This window comes from Pinus tabuliformis, chromosome 1_2 (genome assembly GCF_031772625.1).
Source record: "Pinus tabuliformis cultivar Carrire ecotype Pingquan chromosome 1_2, CPIR1, whole genome shotgun sequence".
Classification (NCBI taxonomy): domain Eukaryota; kingdom Viridiplantae; phylum Streptophyta; class Pinopsida; order Pinales; family Pinaceae; genus Pinus; species Pinus tabuliformis.
Genome location: NC_142298.1, coordinates 471,048,212 through 471,067,491, shown reverse-complemented (window position 1 = coordinate 471,067,491; position 19,280 = coordinate 471,048,212).

Here is a 19,280-nt window from a genome sequence, read left to right as displayed (position 1 = left end):
TCCAACGTTTTCGTCACTACATTCTTCTCCGTAGAACTACAGTAATTTCGGATTGCAACCCTATGATCTACATTTTGACTAAACAATTGCTAGGGGGCAAGTACTCTAAATGGATCGTTATCCTGCAGGAGTTCAACTTGGAATTTGAAAAGTCTAAGTCTAAGAAATCTTTAGTTTTTGTGGAATTAATGTGTGATTTCTCGCGTGCTGACACAGAAACTGTGGCAGAGGAACCAATTGCAGACAAATCTCTGTTTCTCATCAGCACTTTAGATCCGTGGTATGGGGATATAATTGTCTATCTCCAAACCCAATCCTTTCGGCCCGAACTTTCAAAGTCGGAACGTCGAAAAATTCGATTCCAGTCCCAACAGTACAAAATTGTTGGAGATACTCTTTATCGTCGTGGGGTGGACTTGATTTTTCGTCGTTGCTTAACTCATGAGGAAGCTGAAAGGGTTTTGAATGACTGTCACTCTGGAGCGTGTGGCGGTCATATGTCTGGGTATGCCACAGCCTAGAAGGTGTTGCGCGCTGGCTACTTCTGGCCGTCTTTGTTTAAAGATTGTATCATTGCGGTCTGAAAATGCCACAACTATCAAGTGTTTGATCGCAAGATGCGCGCACCACCTGCTCTTCTCCACCCTATAATTGCCATTGGTCCTTTTGCGAAATGGGGTATCGATTTTATTACATGTAACCCTCACTCGGCCGGGGGGCATGCGTATATCATCCTTGCGGTTGATTATTTTACTAAGTGGGCCGAGGTGATGCCTACATTCGAGGCAGACGGCAAGACAGCTGCAATTTTCATATTCAATCATATTATTGCTAGGTTCGATGTCCCACAAGCGATAATCACTGACCATGGACACCATTTTCGAAACATTATGATGACAGAACTTACAGGCCAGCTTGGTTTGCATCACGATAGCTCAACTCCTTATTATCCACAAGCCAATGGCCTGGTTGAGTCTATCAACAAAGTTTTAGTTATCATGATCCGACGAATCATTGGTATTCATCGGTTGAATTGGCACAACATGTTATTTTCCGCGCTTTGGGCGTACCGAACCTCAGTGAAAACATCAACAGGGTTCACTCCTTTCCAACTAGTTTATGGTTTGGAAGCAGTGCTGCCCATTGAATGCGAAATCCCGTCACTTCAAATGGCTGTCGAATTACTTCCAGCTACTTCTGAAGAGGAGAAGCATCTATTATACTTAGCTCAATTAGATGAGACTCGATGTGACGCTACTTTGGCAATTGAGACTCACGCAAAACGGATGAAAGCTCAGTATGATCGCAACGTGACCCCTCGTAAATTTTCGGAAGGAGACCTAGTGCGATTATATGATCAAGCTAATGATAAATTAGGTGCTGGAAAATTCGTTCCTATGTGGCATGGGCCCTACATTGTCAAGCGAAAGCTAACAAAAGGGGCCTATGAGCTGGTAGATTTTGATGGGGACTCTTTGGATAAGCCCAGAAATGGACTTTACCTAAAGAGGTATTATGCTTAAATAATGGGTATGGAGATTTAGTTAGGTTAGATTTTTCTTTCTAGCTGGTGTGTTTGTTAGTATAGACAGTGTGCTTAGCTTAGAGAGTGTGTTTTTCGTCGTTATTCTGGCTTATCTTGGTTTTACTCTTGATATTGCAGATGTCGACGCCTCTCCAAACGTACATTGGATTTGCTGATGGTGCTTGTCGTAGTACACGAAATATCTCTTCCGCAGCTTGGGTCATCTATTCGCCCTCTGATGAGTTAGTTTCTATGCATGGGGTGAGCCTCGGTCAAACAACAAACAACATTGCAGAATACAGTGCAGTGATTGAGTTATTGTCTGAATCTATTTCGTTTGGGATTCGGAGTTTGATAGTGAGGTTAGATTCTGAACTCGTTGTATTACAGCTTAATAGAGTATATGCCATTAGAAATCCAGTGTTATTAAGGTTATTTTTGAGAGTGCGCCTCTTGGAACGTGAATTTGATTACATTGAATATCAGCATATTCCAAGGTCGTTAAATACATTAGCAGATGCAATTGCTTCTCGAATGTTAGATAGACATTTGCGATAATCATGCATGTAAATTTAAAAACATTTCATCACACATGTTTAACAAGATAAGCCGGTAATAATGATATATATAAATAGGAGTGTGTCAAAATATACATCGTCTTCGATCATAGGTTGAAAAACACCTTATGATCGGCAAAAATGATAAGTACAAAAAACCAAAATGTCACATGTGTCTAAAAAAAGTGACTAGCCAATCACTGGTGGTGCTCTCTATACGACACCACTGCACGCGCTACCCTACACAGGAATCTCCTAAAAGGTCCTGGGACTGTGACCACATAGCGCTGAAGTCGGATAGGAATATCGTCTATAGTCGTCTCTGGTATGTCCGCCGTAAGACGCTCTAGGTCCTGTTCCAACTCGGCTAAGGTCTCTGCGGCCGCATCCTGTGGGGCCGGCACTGGTGCAACTGGTACTCTTCTCTCGAAAGGCCGGAGATTGGCCGGACGCTGTGGACCTACATCTGCATTTTGAAAATTGTCACTGTCAGTTTTGAGACGATATAAAAAACAAAAAAATATAGATAATTCAAAAACTTGTGAAAAATGAAGTACCTCTGTCGTCCCATTATTCTCCCTGTGGAAGAACCATGTCCGGATCACCGCGAAAATCCACTCCAGCATAAGGAAAATCCTGGATCGCAAAGACTTGGTCCTCCAACCAGTGTAAGTAACCCGCAGGAAATCGGACAACTCCCGCTCCCTCATGAGGATGCCGGGCCATCACCGCAACCCATCGCATCAACTTTGGCTCCCGAGGAGGCCCAATCGCAACAGTGAGATGCTGCGGGATCAGCATCAGAACTCTCTCTAGGGTAAAGCTCACAACTAAAGGCCGATACCCAAAGGTCTTTAATTGCCCGTTCTTTGCCCTAGTCAGTTGGCCCTTCATATTGGCCAACACAGCGTCGCACCAGTTGAAAATGGTGCCTCGGAAGCAATCAATCGCCATCCGCATTTGGGACCCGGTGGCAATGTGAAAAGCGGCTGCACCACAGAGTCTGGTAACTGTAAAGGCAATTACCATAAGTTCAGGTTGGGATATGTATTTGATTTCTATCCCCTTCTCCTGGTGTTGATTATTGCACCACTCTAGACGGAGACTAGCAAGGGATTGGCCACCCGGCCTAGTCCCGAACAGAGACAGTTGTTTGCCCCTATTAGGCAAACCAGTGAGAAAATATATGTCTGAGGGCTCTATCTTGAGCTGGTGCCCTCCGATGTAAAAACATTGATCCTGAACGTTCCACCTTTCAACCAGCCACTCTAAGAATCGCACCTGGGCCCTCATGCCAGGTATGGCCCAGTATTTGTAGAGACCGCATGCCTTCAAAGCATCAATGGAAGGTTGATGATCTATTGCGGCCAAATCGACATCTTCGTGTTCTCTTTCGTGCCAATCAAGCATGGTGGGCAATCTACACACCATAAAACATCCATTAGAATTCACTAAATCAAAAATTAATGGTTCAAATTTGAGATTTGGGGGTTTAAAAATGCTTTGCGCGGAGTACGCACCCCGCCTTTAGAAACAGAGCATGGGTACGCAACTGCTTTGAAGGTAGGCTGCGTACACCTGCCATTTTCCCAATGGAGAAAATGTCGGGGTACGCAGGTCACCCATGGGGGACCTGCGTACCCCGAAAAGCGGATCTTGAAACCCTAAAGCCCCCAAAAAATCAAACTAGGGCCTAAAATGAAATTCTAAATGGACAAAAACAAAGAGCAGGATGTTGTGAAATACCTGAAAGAGACGACGCTCGATTCCGACGGTCGGATTCTCCGCAAAGTCCACAGGAAGTTTCTTGCCAAAAGCCCTTTTCTCTCCCTCAATAGTAAAATGGTAAAAATGACATGGTAAAAGGTCCTTTTATAGGTTTTTTGGATAAATGAATGCTAAGTTTGTTTATTTTTCACCATGGAAGGATATTTTTCAATGCATTTTTGCCTATATTAAACAGGTATGAGTAATGTGCCATTTTTGTGCAGGACAAAAGGACTTTCAGGGAAAATTATCATTTTTCACGAACCAAAACATCAGAGTCATCTTTTAAGCCCTTTTCTGACTCCTAAAACATGAAAAGGTTGTCGAGCGTTTCTTTTACACTCGTTAAAACGGAATTAAAAGACGGTCCCCTTATAGCCCTTTTCTGACCGTAAAAACAGGAAAAGATTGCCGGGTTTTTGTCATTTCAAACTCGATACTGGAAATAAAACGACGTGTCCTTGATCGCTTTTTACTTTTCAGGTCAGAGGCACTAATCATGAAAGTACTCCTTGGTCGCAAGATCAAGCGGTTCTCTCAAGTATTATTTTATACTTTTTCGGGCTTGGGAAACACAACTTTACGAAAAAGTTCAACCTGGAGTCTTCTTAAGTTTTTTCAGACTCTCTAAAAATGAAAAACGCTGAGTTTCTCCTATACTGGACTCGTTAAAATTTCACAGTAAAGGACCTGTTCGATTACAAACAGGAACGGACCACTCCTTCTTAGGGTTCGAATCAAAACTAAGTTGGACTCATCCGAAGGATGAGCTTATAATCAAGCATATGTTATCCTCCTCAAGCTTGTAAAAAATAAAGAGGTACTTGCCAGAAATGGTGGGGGAAAAGAGAGAAAAATGAGCCTATTTGTCATCCTTTGTCTCAGAAGAAGCCTTATTACCACTCTTGAACACGACACTTTGCATTCACCTGGGTTGGAAATCCTTTGCCTCACAGTTGATCAAACCACAGTGAAAGTCTTCAGCCGGGTATTAACTTTGGGTCAAATGTCACCAAGCCATCTGTCGTGTCGTTATGTGTTCAAGAGGTCTCTGCATATAAACCATTCATCCGCAAAATACCCGTCATTCATCTTGACCATCCCTGAGTCAGTCCTTACAGCTACATTTCTTCAACTTGATCTATTATTTCGTGTTGCGGGCTTGCCTGCAACGGGTCGCTTTCTATCGACATCAGCACATTATCTAGAAAGATGACCTAGGAATCGTCAGTACCTTGAAGTCTGCATGCATCAATGGCAGATTTCTCGCCTTTGACGACGGTTTACATCATTGACTTTCGATCGAAGGATTCCGTGAAATGTTCGACATCAACTCATTCATTCACATCTCATGGATTGTACTGGGTACATTGAGAACCATTGACATCACTGGTGGTCTCTCTCACACTTGTTAACAGTTTACATCATTGACTGGTAATCAAGTGGTTTCTACCATGTTCGACATCAACTCATTTATTCGCATGGATAGAATCGTACCTGTTCGGGAAGTAGAAATGAAGACCCTGGATCTAGTTTCCACCATCCAGGCTGCGAGGCGTTTTGTATTCATTATATAGTAGACCAACTATAAACAGATGGCTGCGTCCATACTATGTCTACAAAAAGTCTATGATTATGATGTACTGCAAAATCATTCCTGTATCAGAGCAGTAGATAGTCAATTAGTTAAAGTTTCCAATCTGAGTATGGGAATGCCTACCTCAGTGATGATATGATCTTATATATGTATTTTGTGTTGAATACTTGCAGGTTCTGACTGGGCTCTCCACAAGATAATCCTTGAAATGATAAATTGCTTCACCCTTCCTAGATGATATGAAACCCTTATGTACTACAGGCTTTGTACTTTAGGGGGCAATCTGTTACACTAAAATTTGTCACCATGACTATTTGCAGTTAGTATGGCTCCATCAACTGTCATAATATCCTCCTTGGCAAGCCTCATACATCTGCTCTCCATGTCAAACTCCAAGAAAGAGAGAAAGTCATTAAAAATCTATATATCTCTGGGTACGCAGTTTCTCTTAGCCTTACCTGCGTGTACGCACCCCAAGTTCACAATACCTGCGTACTTGTACGCTCTGCCTGTAAAGCAATGGGTGCGTACTCCTGTAAAGGTCAAAAGGCGCAAGTTTCACTCCAAAAAAGTTACTTGTGGTCATTTCTAGAGCATTCTAGAAGCTTGTTTGACGTGTATGAAGCGCCTCTAGATGGTTCATGTATCCCTATCAAAGAGGAACTTATCCCATCAAGAGGGGAGCTATCCCATCCAAAGAGGGGCTTATCCCATTGATGGTGGACCTGAATAACTTCCTCTAGAGCACTATAAATACAGGCATTGGGCCAGAGGGAGGGGAGGTTGAAAGCTGAACATTCCTAAGGGTAGATGCTGCTGGAATTAGGACTCCCTTGTAAAGCTTGAGAGGAGAGATTCCCATCCTTTCCTAGCCTTATTTGAGAGTAGGTGAGCTGATCAAAGTAAAGGAAAACTCTTGCTGGACCCTAGGAGGGACCTGCACAACACCAAGGCTCAGGTTGTAATGGTTTCTTTTGTTTCCACTTAATACAAATGAACTCATTTTTCTCAACAAATTGTTATTCATGATTTGTTTCATATACTCCTTGGTTTGTATGATGGATATGTATTGTTTTATGAGTTTATCAGGTGCTATTTAATCTTCTGGCTTGTTAGTGAATGCAGGTTTCGAAGAGAAGGAGGAGCTCATCGGGATCAGCGAGGCTGGACTACTACAAAGCGTTGGACTAAAGGTATGTTAAAATCACCTGATTACTTGTATTTTCAATGCATGTTTAGATAAAGGTAGTGTTTATTTGTCTTGTTTGTCACTAGAAAGCCTTTGCTTCTAGGGAGGTAGGTTGTTTCCGCACTATCGACTCTTTCCGCATGACAGCCTCCATTTCCACCTAATCGCTGCCACATTCACAAACATATAATTTACATGATGACAATTTCACCTAAAAATACATAAAAATCCAAAAAGATGTTTTTTTCTCATTTACTTGTAGAAATAGCTTGAGTAGATGTTGTTTACTTCCTAAGTAGGTAATGGCATTCATTTTATGGCATTTCATCTCTCTTTCTGCAAAATTAGGGTTAGCTGGTTAATTAGGGTTTGCTAGGTTTACTTCACCTTTCAGTCTTCTTTCACTTTCTGCAAGTAGAGTAGCCTCTGTAGGGCAAGCTTCCCTTTCTTTCATCACATATAAATCTTCTTTTGGAATTCATTGAAGTTGGCTTGAGCTCCTAGTGATGTTGCGCCAGCTGACCAAGTGACAACCTGTAGTAAGAACTAGTACTTGTGCATACAACACCGTCGCTTCCAAATTTGTTATGAATTACCGGGTTGATAAAAGGAAAGTAGGAAGTCCAAAAGTTGCAGCATTATTGCTGCAATACTGGTGCTCACCATTACTTATGCAACGAATCGATAAGATTGCTAGAATACATAGAAACTGAGGCAATCAGAGAAAACATAGTAGTCAAACATGTAAACAAAACAAGTTTAATAATGAGTTCACGCAATGCTCCTGGCTACATCTCCTAGTCTAGCCTTTCAGTGGTGGCCTCTCTATTATGTTTTCAAGCAAATTTTTTACAACAGTGAGCTCGATTCGAGACTCACTAAATGGAATGAAGTCAGTAGGAATGGAGTGCACAAACTCTCCTTACTGAAACTTGACCTCTGAGGGTCACAGTAGTATGGCAGGCCTATGCCAAGGAGTTTGCTTGAATCTCTCAAGCCTTCAATGGAGTACACAGACTCTCTGAATCTCTTTGGCTCGATGTTGCCTTCAAGTTAGCTCGACTTCTACTCTCTGTTCTCTACTATTAGCTTCTTGTGTCTAGCTGTGTGTGCCTCTTTGTTGCATCCTCCTTCTGCTTCTGTCAGGTCATGGCTTTAAAGCCAGTCTGCTCTTTAGACTGTTCGTTTCGCTTCCCAGCCTTCTTGTTTCCCTACCTCTGTCTATTTGAATTCCTCTACTCTGTGTCATCATCACTGGGTAAGACCTCACAAGTAGGTGGCCACTTGTTTCCCAATGAACCGGGTGTTAGATTCCTTGAATCATTTTTGAATGGTCGTTAATTCCATTTGCCTCAAGATTTCCCGTGAATCATGAATTGTTTGCCAACTCATCATCCACGTCAGACTTCAAATCCCCTGTCATCTTGCTTTTTGACCTATCAAATCCAGTCAATCATTGTGACACATCTCCACCGTTGATTTGGGCCCCCCAGATCCTATAGTCGTCCTTCATATTGGGCGGACAAGTCGCACGGTGTTTACCCATCTGATGACGGAAGTTTTCTCTCTCATCCACCGAATGCGTGTCGCTCAATGTGTGGCATTAGGCAGGACTTGGTCAAAATTGCTTACCGCCTCAAAGCCTTCCGATATCCTGCTGGTTTAGGGAATCCCATGCTACAAAACTGAAACAGTTACTTTTCCATTTTTCATAGCGATTTCGAGTGCGAGGCTTTCCTTCACTGAGGGGGACACCCTACAATAGCACTAATCGCGTATCAAAAACCAGACCCGTTTCTTGATTTGGCCTCCGATTTTGCCAGTTTGCGTCAGTGTGTGTTACCATGGGCCAACGGTCTGTGCGCTCGACCGAAGGTCCTTGTTGCTCTGCTCTGGCCACAACTTCAACTATTACGAGGATTCCTTCTTATAGCTTTGATCTTTTCTAGGACTTGAATATTTTAGCATAATTTGAAACAGTCGTGAAAACATAGAGAGCTTTTAGGATCCAATTGAGATCAGGGCAGGAGATCCTATCAAAATCTTGCTCGAAGAAGCCCTTGAGTGACAAAGGAACGCGACGATGGATAGCTTTGCCCAGATCCTTTAGTGGCTACCCAGAGGCGACGCATTGGCTTCCAGTATATCCTCTGGAAACGCCACACCCTTTAAGGTACAAGTTAATTTGGAAATCCCCATCTTCGAGGGTCAAATAGATGCAAATGTTGTAGATAAATGGTTAAATATACTAGAGGGTTATTTCTCTATTCATGATTTTTCCAGTCGAGAAAAGATTATTTTCGCTCTTCTCAAAGCAGCCCCCCATGTCAAGGACTGGTGGGAAACCTACTGCGAGTTGAAGGATGAAAGTACAGGCTCACTATTTTCAGCCACACCCACTTGGGATTCATTCCTAGATGCCATCAAGGAGCAGTACTACCCTATCAAAAGTTATGAGGATCAATACATAAAGTGGATCATGCTGCAGCAAGGAAGGGACCAAGACATGCCGGAGTTTACCAATATTTTCCATACCCTTCACACAAATTTTGGTATCAAAAATTCGGACCAGCATTTGGTACTCAAATACCGTGGCTTCCTGCACAAGTACATCCAGGAAGAAATAGAATTCCTAAACATTCCCTCGCTCAGCACGGCATACCGATATGCCGTCAAGGTTGAGAAAAATTTTAAACAAAAGAAGCGAGACTTTGGATCTGCAAATTTGAAGCAAGCAAAGGGTGCCCCCAAGCCGTAGAACAAAGGACAAATCCAAGGTGGGATGGCCCAAGACAACCCACCAAAGCTGCAAGCAAAGAATAGCACCGTGAAGCCAAAAAAGGACATAGGAAAGTGGTGTGAGTTCCATAAGAACTCCACTCACAACACAAGTGAGTGTCGAGCCAAGTAGTCACTAGTGGCTGAGCTAAAGGTTTTAGAATCAGATGCATGTTCCGACTCTGAGTCAGAACCCAACAAGGGGAATGACAAAGGGAAGCAGATTATCGATGCGGATCCGAAGGCCACCGTTGCCACCATGAAGGTACAGAAGGAGGAACCCGAAGATCCAGAGGAGGAGCGTATCTTCCACTCCTAGATGTGGGTAAAGAGCTCCCTGCTACAATTCATTGTCGACAGTGAGAGCCAAAAGAACCTCATTTCAGAAGAGGTCGTGAAGCGGTTGGGCTTACCGACCACAGCACACCCACAATTGTACACCATTGGTGGCTTCACCAAGGATGGGATCTTCACGTGAGCCAGTAGTGCTGCCTTCCATACAACATCAAGCCCTTCACGGATGAGGTATTGTGTGAAATTGCACCCCTTGAAGTTTGTGATGTATTATTAGGACAACCATACCTGTGGAAGTGACATGCTATGTATGAATCAAGGCCCTATGGTGTTATTGTTACATTGGGAAATAAGTTGTACAAGATACCGGAGGTAGCACTGCCTACCGCCATCTCTTTGGTTATTGTAAAACAATGCAGGAAGCTCATTTCCAAAGATGCAAAATTTGTTTTCCTAATGATACACCCTCAAGGAAAGAAGAAGACAGTGGCCACGACCTCTAGACAAGGCCCCTCCACATGAAAACTACAGATGGACAAGGTCGTGGAGGAGTACAAGGACATCTTCACCTCCCCCGCAGGGGTTCCTCTGCACTATCAGGTCAAGCACTCTATCGATCTGACCCCAGGTGCGCCACTGCCCAATGGACCAATCTATCTATTCTGAAGAACGATGAAATCAAGAGGCAGATTCAGAAGCTGCTATAGAAAGGTCACATTTATCCAAGTTCATCGCCCTATGGGAGCCCGAGCGTGTTGGTACAGAAGAATGATGGGACTTGGAGACTCTATATTGACTATCGGGTGCTGAACAAGATCACTGTCTGTAATAGGTACCTGATCCCACGGATTGATGACCTCCTTGACCAACTAAAGGGGGAAAATTTCAACAAGATCGATCTGAAGTCAAGATATCACCAGGTACCAATCGAACCCTCTGATGTGTGGAAGACTGCCTTCAAAGCAAAGGAGGGCCTTTTCGAATGGTTGGTTATGCCTTTTGGATTGACGAATTCTCCTACAACCTTCATGAGGCTAATGGATGACATATTGCAGCCATTCACCAACTCATTTGTAGTGGTATACTTGGATGACATCCTGATCTTCAACTAGAGTTAGGAAGAGCACCTCCAGCACATCCAATAGGTTCTCCAAACACTGCGGCAACACAAGCTATGTGCCAATTTGGAGAAATGCACTTTTGGCATGACCCAGGTTTAGTATCTAGGATACATTATTGATGAACTGGAGCTGTATGTGGATCCAACCAAGATCCAAGTCATTGGAGATTGGCCATCTCCAACCACTCTAACAGAGCTCCGCATCTTTCTAGGTCTTGCTAGCTTCTACCACAGGTTCGTGTTGGGGTTTTCTCATATCACTTGGCCCTTGAGTCAAGTCACCAAGGGAGGAGCAAAAGGAAAATTCTTTTGGCCTGAATCTCAACAGAAGGCATTCACAGAGTTGAAAGATCACCTCTGCACGGCACCAGTGCTTGCATTACCAAATTTGCAACAACCATTTGAGGTCGAGACAAATGCCTCTGACTATGATATTGGGTCGGTCCTTACTCAACACGGGCATCTAGTGGTATATCATAGCGAGACACTTTCAGACACAATCCAAAAGTATCCCACTTATGACAAAGACATGTATTCCATTATGTAGGCCTACCGACAATGGAAGCATTACATTTTGGGGAAGGAAACAGTCATCCACATAGACCATTGACCCCTGCAATTCATACAGAGCCAAGGGAAATTGCAAAATGATCGTCATCAGAAGTGGTCTACATACCTGCAACAATTCCATTTGAATATCAAGTATAAGAAGGGCAGCACCAATAATGTTGCAGATTGCCTTAGTCGACCATCGATCATGGTGTTAACCAACGTGCTCAACTCTTGTGGGCACGAGACTTCTAATTGGCCACTTCTCTATAAAAGCAACCCAGAATTAGGCCACACATACCAGACACTCTTGGAGGGTCGGAATGTTCCAGATTTTCACCTCCAGGATGCCTTGTTATACCACCTAGGACACCTTTGTGTTCCTTCAAGCGAGCGTGCCAAGATGATTTGGGAAGCACACTACAATCAGGCTGCTGGGAATTTCGGGGTCGAGAAAACGGTGGTAGTACTGCAAAAGTATTTCTATTGGCTGAATCTTTGATACGATGTCGGGAAGTACATCAGATCATGCACTACCTGCGCCATTGCCAAACCGACCATCAAGAAGAAAGGCCTCTATACCCCGCTGCCTACCCCTAGTTGACCTTGGCAATCCATCTCTATGGATTAGATGTTAGGAATTCCTTCCACTAAGCACGGAAATGACTGTGTTTTTGTGGTCATCGACAGGTTCTCGAAGATGGCCATTACGGTGACCTGCAAGAAGAATATCACAGCAGAAGCCACTACTAAACTCTTCTTTGAATGAGTGTGGGTGTACTTTTGGATCCCACAGTATACCATCTCAGATCAGGATAGTCGGTTCCTCAGTACATTTTGGTCTAGTCTCTGGTCGATGCTGGACACCAAACTCACTAAGTCCACAGCCTTCCATCCTCAAACTGATGACCAGACAAAGGTTTTCAATAGGATGATTGTACACATTTTGCGCATGTACAACTCAAAGCATCCATGCACATGGGATAAGATCCTCCCCTATGTTCAGCATAACTACAACCAAGCTCTTCACAACTTGACTAGCCACAACGCTTTTCAGGTGAGCTTGGGATTCCAACGATTATGTACCATTGATGTGGCCATGCCATTTGTAGCTACTCACATAGATTCGGGTCATGTCCAGTCCGAAACAGATAAGGCAACCAGCTTCATTGAGCACATCCAACATATTCGCCACCAAGTCCATGAAATTCTGGAGAAATCAAATGCCAAGTACAAGCAGCGACATGATCAACATCGGGTGCCACACAAGTTTCAGGTGGGCAAAAATCTCTGGTTGCATTTGCAAAAGGAACGCCTTAACAGAGCCTATCGGAAACTGATACCACTCTGATATGGTCCTTACACCATTACCAAGGTTGTGGGAGACAATGCATTTGAGCTTAGCATTTCCCCATTCCTTGGCTTGCACCTAGTGTTCAATGTGGACTGCCTTCAGCCATACTTTCCACCATTACTAGACACATTCGACATTGCAGAATAGATCACACCCACATTGCATGGAACAAGTTGCAATTGATCGGATCATGGACACACAAATCAAGCACACTCGCCAATAGAATATCCAACTGTATCGAGTTGTCAAAGTAGGCCAGCTCCTTCACCTGGGAAAGTGGATCACCAGGGAACAAGTTCAGTGGAAGTTTCCTCATCTCATGGAGGAACTCAATGCAATGGGGACCATTGCTTCCTAAGGGGGAGGAATGATCCAGGTGGATATTGGTGGCCACCTGCCAAGTCCACTTGGACCCCCACCATTGCTTCTCTCAGCTTTTTCAATTTCCATAATTGTAGCACAACTTACTATTTTTAGTAGTTTTTTGGGTCCTGAACTTTCAGAACTATTTTGAGGCCCTAAATGACATTTTTTGTGAAAACTGGGAGCAACATGGGTCCATGGATCATTGTTTCTCTTCCCAAAGTTGTAGTTCTGAGATATATCTTTCTAACGAGATATTGTGGGCATCAAACAGAGATCATATGCTAAAGTTACGACCCGGGAAGTTGATGTACCAATTTACCTAAACGAGACCCATAGTTTGGCGCTTCATCTTCTAGGGTTAGGCTTTTGGATGTTTAGGGTTTTCCATTGTTTCTTAACAATAAATAGACCTTCGAGCCTCATTGTAACACAGTTCAGAGGCATGTAGCTGCCACATCTCTTCTTAGAGATAAGCTACCATTGCCCTAGTTGGTTTATTTCCATTTCTGTTTGTAAGCATATTTCAGTATTTTACATTAATGAAATGAAATATTATTTCTGCTACATCTCCGTTTTTATGGTTATCTCTGTAATTTTTTGCATTCCCGTTTAAATCTGGATCAGCCTAGCATTTAGGTCCACCTCCATTCATACTAGCCAGTGATTTGACCCCATGCGTGGGAGGATCGAGGCTTCCATAAAATTATCATGGCTGATCAACTGCTCTGAGAGTAGGAAGCTATATAGTCTGCATGCTATTTGATGTATCCCCCCTCTTCTGTTGTTCCAAGTGTGAACACCATTGATTGTGGGCATATCAACGAGGCGTAGATTTGTTATGGTTTCACTAAAGGCTTCCATATCTGCATCCACCCTTCTCATTTCTCCCTTTTTTTTCACAAGGGTTGCAATCGTGTTAAAGTCCCCTCCCACTATCAACAAGTCCTCTAGGTAGAGGTTCCTCGGGCTTACCAACTTTTTAAGAAGGACCCTCTTTCTCCAGGGATATGAGACCCATATACCCCTATAAACAAGACCCATTCATCGGAGCCTATGTTCCAGAATTTTCCTGTGAAAATTCTTGGTAAGTTGACCCAGTCTTCAAACTAGACTTCTTCTAGATTCCATAGAATCAGAAGCCCCCTTACATTTCCATCAGCATCCTAAGCCATGACCTGATACTCAGGCTTAAAGTGCTCCTGTTAGGCCCCTATACTACTAGTGTAACCCCTTATTATTATTAGTACAACCCAATTATTATATTGATGTACCCATGTAGTGCCCATATTGTTACTATTGTGCCCCATAGAAGCCCACTATTGTTATTATTGTGCCCTTATATTATTATAGTTATGTCGGCTCTGATTATGTTATGACCCCTTAGACTCCTATATATAGAAAGGAGGTCTTTTCATTTGTATCATCCAAGAATTGTTCATTTATGTAATGTAAAGGAGGTTGCCCCCTCGAAGAGGCTGAATTCTAAGGCGTTGATCTATCTTTTCTATCTTTTCTTGAGTTGGTTTCATAACATTTGGTATCAGAGCTTTGGATTCTAGGGTTTCGCTGCTCCAAACAGGTCATCGTGCCATTTTCGCTATAGCTTTTTTTTTGTGATGTTTCAAAACTTGCAAAAAAAACCCATTTGAGAAGAAATTGCGCTGAACCTTGGTTCCGAATTTCAGAGCTTTTCACGCGATATTTACGGAGATATGATCTAAGGAAGTTGGTCTTTTTGCAGAATCCTGAATTACATTCAAAACAGGTGACCTGGGGAAAATCGTCATAACTTTCTTTCTGAGCATCGGATTAAAATTTCGTAAAAAGGTGCAGAAAGAGGACGGACTGCAGTTTTCTTGTATATATTTTTCTGAGTCAAAGGTGGAAATAGTGACACGTGGCACTTCATACAAGTTCGCTCTTCTGGAAAGGTCTATAATCAGGTCATCTTGGGAGATTGTGCATCTCTTTCTTGGAGAATCCAATTTGGATCAGACTGGTGGCATTGGAAAGAGGACACAGAGGGCTACTACAGATCACAATTTCGGAACTTAAAGATCTGAAAGTACAGAGTTACAGTCATTTCAAGGTCGAGCTCCTAAAATCAAGAAAAAGCAAGATGAGGAAGTTTTATGGCAAGGATCCGGTAAATTGGATACTTCAGATGGAGCAATATTTTGATCTACATGGTGTACAAATGTTACAAAAGGTATGTATTGCATCTTCATATTTAGAGCCAGATCAATTTTTATGGTATGAAGGACTTTGTTCTCATAAACAACTTGTTACGTGGTCAATTTTCACGGAGGAAATGATAGCACATTATGAGGATACAAAGAGCAACACCTTCTTTAGAGCAACACCACAACAATTGGAAAGAGTAAAAGGGATTTGTGACATAGTGGAAAGAAAAATGATGGAAACTAGGAAGCATACCCCTCACAACTATAAAGATGGAAATGTTGTTTCTCCTAGCCTTCCACAACCTACAAGGGTTACACCACAACAATTGGAAGAAAAAAGAGAAAAAGGGCTTTGTTACAATTGCGATAGCAAATGCACTAAAGGTCATAAGTGTGATGAGAAGAAATTCTTTTACATAGAATATGAAGAGGAGGAAGAAAAGGATCAAGAAACATCAAAAGAAGAAGCTATACGCTGGGAACCCGCCCCAGAGAAAGAAGAAATGAATCCAACCATATCTTGTAATTCATTGGTCGAAATTACCACTCCTCAAACTATCAAGATAGAAGCACATATAAAGAAGAAAAATGTTCAAGAAGTGCAAGATCACATCGAGCATCAAGAAATGAATCCGACCATATCTTGTAAAGGATTGGAAGAAATTACCACTCCTCAAACTCTAGAGATAGAAGGACATATCAAGAATAAAAAGGTTCAAGCAGTGAAATATCACATCGAGCATCAACAACAAGTTCTGCAAATTTTAAAGGATAACGCCACTTCGGTGCCAAATCAAACGAAACAACAGGTAGATCAACATCGTAGTGAAAAATGTTTTGATGTAGGGGATTGGGTATTTTTACTGCTACATCTGAAGCAAGCTATTTATGAGAAGGAAATGTTGGCAATGCTACATGCACTTAAAAAATGGCGACCTTACCGAATGGGAACACTCTTCAAGGATGAGGATGTGGAAGCATTGTTTTGTGCTATTTCTATTATCCAACCAGATTGGATAAATGAAGCAAGGGATGAATGGAAGAAGGACGAAGAAGTATGGCCACTTATTCAAAAGTTACAAAAGATCCCAATTCAAACAATATTGCCAGAAATGGAAGAGGAAGGAAAAGTCATATTGGAACCTGGAGCAGTCACAGAAACAAGAACCCGACAGCTACGAAATCGATCAATTTCAGAGTGTCTCATCAAGTGGAAGAACTTACCTACTGAAGATTCCACTTGGGAGGACAAGAATTTTATACAGAAGCATCAAGAACTACTCAAGCGTTGAGGACGACGCTTTTTGAAGGAGAGGGGCATGTTAGGCCCCTATACTACTAGTGTAACCCCTTATTATTATTAGTACAACCCACTTATTATATTGATGTACCCATGTAGTGCCCATATTGTTACTATTGTGCCCCATAGAAGCCCACTATTGCTATTATTGTGCCCTTACATTATTATAGTTATGTCGGCTCTGATTATGTTATGACCCCTTAGACTCCTATATATAGAAAGGAGGTCTTTTCATTTGTATCATCCAAGAATTGTTCATTTATGTAATGTAAAGGAGGTTGCCCCCTCGAAGAGGCTGAATTCTAAGGCGTTGATCTATCTTTTCTATCTTTTCTTGAGCTGGTTTCATAACAGCTCCATAATTTCTTCCAGTTTTCTTTCACTGAATTTAGTTTCATGTACTATCATAATATTGGGCTTTCCTTTTTTCAGTCTCTCTATAAGGTACCTCTATTTGTTTCTTCTATTGAAGCCTCTAATGTTCCAGGTTGTAATAATAATTTCAACAATTTTAGGGGTTGTTGAAAGACTTTTGACAATGGAACTACTCTTCTAGAATTTACAAGCAACTCACCAACCATCTGGATGGATTCATTCATCGTTCTCCTTCCTCTTTTTTTTCCCCCTTTTCCTTGTGTTCCCGCGCCTTTCCATTGGTTGAGTTGGGACCCTAAATGGTATATTTGGCTTATTATCATTGGGCCTGGTTTCTCTTTATATTGTTGGAAAGTTTCCTTATAGAGTTGTTTCTAGTCTTCGGGGATGAATCTTTCATCCAAATGCCTCCATCCATGTAGTAGTTGCTTCATGACTTGCTCTTTAGCAGTTAAGTCCTCTTTCTAGTTATAAATCTCCATTAGGTTTTGTTCCACCATTTCCTTGATTTACTTCTACCTCCATCTTCTTTAGTTTTTTTCCCTCCGGTTCCTTGTCTTTTTGGCCTCCCATTTCCCTGGTGCTGTCCGGCATGTGCTCTCCCATTTCTTCCTCTTGTAACACAGAAAACTGGTTTTGGAGTCTTTGGTCTTTCTCATTTTGATTTTATTTCTGGTTCACTGGATGTCTCTGTTTCCATTTTCTGTGTTCCACCTCCTGGAACCCTTCAACATCTTCCTTGGCCATCGTTTCCCCCGTCCTTTTCTCCGCAGAGGATTTCTCCTTTTGATTAAGGGGGAATGCTTGGAACAAGTGGCTATATTCATGGCATCGGCGACCCCTGAAAGGTATATGTTCGTAATCTAAAGGTTGCAGCCATATCTCATTGTGATATTCCAGTTCTATATAATCTGGGAGTGGCTCCGTAATATTCATGTAAACGCAAATCCAAGCATAGGAAGTGTATCTGCCTTTTCTTGTTGAATCTGCCACTTTAACAAAGGTTCCAATAGAGTTCTCGATTCCTTCTAGGATCTTTGGATCCCAAAAATCCATTGGTAAGCCAAATAGCCAAACCCAGATTGGGGCAGCCAGGAGTTTTTCCTGATCTGGGTTGTAGCATTCTTCCCAATGCCTAATGAAGAGTCCTGCATTGTTAAAGAAATACGACCCATCTTCGAAAACCCTCTCTTTGTCTTCCAGATTTGAGAAGATCATTGTGAAGAATCCCTTTGCCCCAAGCTTGAGATCAATGTGTCCTTTCGGCTGCCATTGTTGTTGGATCCATTTAATCAACTCTTTCTCTGTTGGCCATGCCCCGATGAACTTGCATATTAGGGCATGATCCTTCATGTATTTTTGATATTCCTCTAGTTTGTTGTTTGGGATAACAAATATTGTTTTTTGGCAGCTCTTGGCAAGCATTTTCCTCCCAAACCCGCTTTCCATTTGGCTCCCAAGACAGGTATTCCTTTTCCTCTTCCTCCATTGCCGTTGGTTGCTCCATGTTGGATAAATTTTCTTGCTTCAATGTTCCTATAGGAGGGGATCTCTCCCCACCCTGCCATTCCGCTCATTGCTTCTTCAGCAGTGCATCGTGGGTCAGTTTTGTAGTCCTTCGTTTGGTTGTACGCTAACAAAGTTGTCAGGACAGAGCCATGGAGACCCTAGAAACCCTAACTACTCACTCTCCTTGTGTTATCTGCTCCTGTAATTGCCATCATTTATCTACCTCTATAATAATTATTTAATTTTAATTGTACAGTTGATTAAAATTAGTATTTTTAATTATAAACACAAATTTTTGGCCGAGGTATGTATTTTTCAGAATTCTAGCAGTTTTGACATCTTGGCTTTGGAGAGGCATATCTGGAGATTTACTTGTCCAAATGAAGCTCATAATAGCTTGTTGGAAAGATAAGACAGAGGATAACAATATGGGAATGTTAAATTTTGCAGATTCAGTCATTTGATGACCCCAAAAATTATCATAAGATAAAGTGACAAATTTGCAACAAAAATTGGTTTCTCCTAATTTGATTTGGACAAATTCCATTGGCTTAGGAAAATTGCTACCGCTAATTCATTCCCTAGAAATACTCAAATTCCAATAAAATCTATTTGAAGCAATCATAGCATGGAAATTTCTATGGATTTTATTTATTTTGATTTAGAAATTTCAAGAGAGTTTATTTTCTGATTTCTATTATGTAATTTAATTTATTTTTATTTTTTATTTTGATTAGTTTGTAGCAGGAGATCTATTGAATGGGATTAAGCATAACATATTGGGGCAATGAGAAGGGACCAAAAAGAAATAATATGG